The sequence below is a fragment of the Sinocyclocheilus grahami genome, unplaced genomic scaffold (assembly GCF_001515645.1).
Source record: "Sinocyclocheilus grahami isolate Dianchi unplaced genomic scaffold, SAMN03320097.WGS_v1.1 scaffold673.1, whole genome shotgun sequence".
NCBI classification, from domain to species: Eukaryota; Metazoa; Chordata; class Actinopteri; order Cypriniformes; family Cyprinidae; genus Sinocyclocheilus; species Sinocyclocheilus grahami.
In genome coordinates this window covers 406,774-410,222 of record NW_015505852.1, presented here as the reverse complement: position 1 = coordinate 410,222, position 3,449 = coordinate 406,774, and the positions used below count along the sequence as shown (strand labels likewise).

The 3,449-nt window shown below is 36.5% G+C and overlaps 1 protein-coding gene and 1 long non-coding RNA gene across 4 annotated transcripts in view; one reads left to right on the top strand and one right to left on the bottom strand.

Moving 5' to 3' along the window:
• Positions 1 to 3,449, bottom strand: part of LOC107559060 (serine/threonine-protein phosphatase 2B catalytic subunit alpha isoform-like) — a 101,009-nt gene that overhangs the window by 56,730 nt on the left and 40,830 nt on the right. The window lies entirely within an intron of this gene.
• LOC107559069 (uncharacterized) lies at positions 2,231 to 3,377 on the top strand. 3 transcript variants are annotated; one of them, XR_001605554.1, is made up of 4 exons: positions 2,231 to 2,255; positions 2,872 to 2,945; positions 3,136 to 3,191; positions 3,323 to 3,356. It is a non-coding gene; the product is annotated as an uncharacterized lncRNA (long non-coding RNA). The 3 variants fall into 3 exon arrangements; XR_001605553.1 differs by having other exon boundaries at positions 3,136 to 3,377; XR_001605552.1 differs by having other exon boundaries at positions 3,121 to 3,377.

The window sequence follows — 3,449 nt, the reverse complement described above, 5'->3', positions numbered from 1 at the left end:
ACACACACACACACAAAGAAAAACAAGTAGATAGAATAGAAAAAATAGAAAGCTAGTGTTTATTTTTTATTTTTAATAAAAAAAATAAAAAAAATAAAATAAAATATAAATATAATATATATAGATAAAGTAGAATTAAAATAGAATAGAAAGTGTTAGAGTTAGAGGGTCAAATAAAGGTGGAACAGATGTGTTTTTAGTTGTTTCTTGAAGATGGTTAAGGAATCCTGGTTAAGGATTGATTTGGGCAGGTCATTCCACCAGGAGGGAACAGTTAAGGAAAAAGTATGTGAAAGGGATTTTGTGCCTCTTTGAGATGGCACAATAATACGCCGTTCACTTGTAGAACGCAAGGTTCTAGAGGGCACATAACTCTGAAGTAATGAATTTAGGTAAATGGGTGCAGAGCCAGTAGTGGTTTTGTAGGCAAACATTAATGCCTTGAATTTAATGCGAGCAGCTACTGGTAGCCAGTGCAAATTGATGAACCGAGGTGTGACATGCGTTCTTTTCAGCTCATTAAAGATTAATTTTATTAATGAAGAATGTGGCAAAGTCGTCAGCTGTTAGAGTTGGTGAAGGAGGGAGAATTATAGTTTACCTATTCAGTACCTCCGTGTAGGTATAGGGGAATGATATGCGACGTTTGGGGAATAAAGGGGTAACAACCTGTAAAATTACAAATCATTTATACTGTAAGTATTTTGAAACTAAGGGGTACCTATTCTAATATTATGTGGTATGTATGTCTAAACAACAATCTTATGTTTGGGAGTGATTTAGAAAGACAATATACTTTTTATAATTTTATATTGGTATTTTATTTAACCATGGGGTGCATATTCTATTATTAAAGGATACATTTAACTGGACATCTAGTGAAATGAGTTAATGAGTTTCTGCCATGATTTATAATTCACGAGTCTACTTACCTTATGAAAGCTTATTTGTCGATCTCAGCTGAGTCACACCAGCAACTTCCCAATACCACTATCACCAAATAACTGCTTCAGTGTATGACAGTCAGCGGAAGTGAGAGAAAAGTGTTTATTGCATTTGAAATATGGATATTTTTCTTACAAAAACACATGCATTTGCTACAGGGGGCCTTTATTCATCCCCCGGAGCCGTCTGCGGCACGCTTTATTATGAATGCGCAAACTTTATTTGACGACTTGTGTACTGTTCAACTGCAACACCCACTGACTGCAATGATAGAGCTTGGAATAGCCAGGACAATTTTTTATATAACTCCGACTGGATTCGTCTGAAAGAAAAAAGTAATATATACCTAGGATGCCTCGGGGGTGAGTAAAACACAAGCTAATTTAAATTTTTGGGTGAACTAACACTTTAAAGCTTAAAGAGTTAGGAATAAGTACGTAAAATGATTTATTTGCCAAATGGCAGTAATTTTCTTTAAATCTACCAGTTGCGGTTGCTTCCGGGAGAGCGGATTCTCTGCAGCTTTCTCGTCTCCGCTCTATTGCTATGACTCGTCAGGATTATAGCGTGTTCTCAGTGTTTTGCTGGTCTGCGGCAGATTTAATGCACAAGGTACCCAGCAAACACGTTAATGTGGGGCCCAAATGGGTTTCACATGGGCTACAGGGGTACAGAGTGGGCATGGGCATAAAATGGGCATCTTATCTGGGGCCCACTTGGGTGACCCAGCTAGGACCCACATGGGTGAACCCAGGTGGGCTCCCCATGTGGTTCCTAGTTGGGTAATTAATGGGAAATTTGTGCATGGGCTCAAAATGGGCTACACATGGGACCCTATTTGTTTTATCAAATATACAAGTGCAAACATAATTAATCCCATATAGGGTGATTACATGGATATATATAGTGCACATATGTGTCTTTAAAATTATTTTTGTTGTTGTTTTGACACTTGGATTACTTAATCAACATCTAAAAATTCCGACACTCCTGCATTTGTACACAATTTTCCACTGACATTTAGCAAAAAAAAAATGCAGCCACTTTAATTATGCTGACAACTTTCTCGTGAGATCCCATCCTCCCACCACCTCTCCCTCTCTCTTGTTCGAGATGCTTCGGCACTTCACAGCACGATCGGCATATGACATCAAACTACCGCGAGACGCAGCCCCTCCTCGATCTGCATGGGACAGATCCCGCGTGATTTCATTCAGCATTTCCCATCCCCCACCCGGCGCAATTATTCACTGACCGTTTTGCTGTAATTCTCGGGAGGAGAGGAGACGTTTGCCATCAGTGTATCCAAGGTAAGAATTACAATTTTAAAACTTAAAATGTTGAGCATGTAAATACATTGTTTACAAACCATAATGTTAACCGAAACATAGTTTGGCTTTTTGTCACTTTTAATTTTTGTTAAAATTTAGACATCATACACAGCTCGCGCCATATTTTCCTCTTATTTCTGGCGCCAATGTCTAAACGATAATGCTGTATGTCTTTGTGTTCCCTATGCCCTCTAAAAGTTAAAGACACTAAAAAAGCTCATACTTAAACTGCAAAGTTTGGCACCGGGCTGTGTGCTCACGATACTGGAAGATTACAACCATGAGGTCAAATGGCTTATATAGCAGAAAAGCTAGTGTAAGCTAATCTAGTGTAAATAAGGTAGCGTGGGACAGATGTCGATTTGAAGAGTAAACAATAAGGCTGTTGTACTTTTAACAATACTTAAAATACAATAATATTACAACAATACTTAATATTTATCATGCAAACAGGAGTTTCTGCCTTATATAAATCTGCATCCATTTGCATTTGGGTGTTATTATAAATCATACAAATTGTTATGACTATATACATGTTTTTGCTTTAAATTAGAATTAATTTTTTTTTTAATTAATCAGCAATTTTTTCTTACAGAAAGTAATTGGACGATCTCGGATGTTGATGAAATGGAGCAGCAATTGGCAGACCCTACCTTCCAGAAACAAGTGGTATGTTCTAACATGACCATTTAGCTGAACATTAAAATTTTACAGTTGTACTCTAAAATAAAATGGTTATTTTTCTTAAATACTTAATTTCTGTCATATTAAACTTTCAATTATGATTAGGCTTAAAGTAATGTAAGTTGTTTTTTATCAAATATTTTGGTGGGACGTGAAATAGATTCTACTTGTCTAGGTGGGTCGTGGAATGGAAAAGTTTGGGAACCCCTGACGTAGTGGAGAGCAAGATAGGTAAGTCTTAAGATATTCTTGATTTTTAAATGGAAATACAATCTTTAAAAAGACAAGACTTATCTGTTTTAACTGTGAAAAAGTGGCACAGTGGTTGATTAATTGTTCTCTTTTCAAAGGGCCGTTGGGAGAGCAAGGACAGGGGAGTGAGGAGCTGCACTTTCGGTATTTTATTTATTTTTTAATTTTTTTGTGAAATAATGTATTTTAGAGTTTTCAGATATGCATATACAAACAATACAAGTTATGCCAAATAAT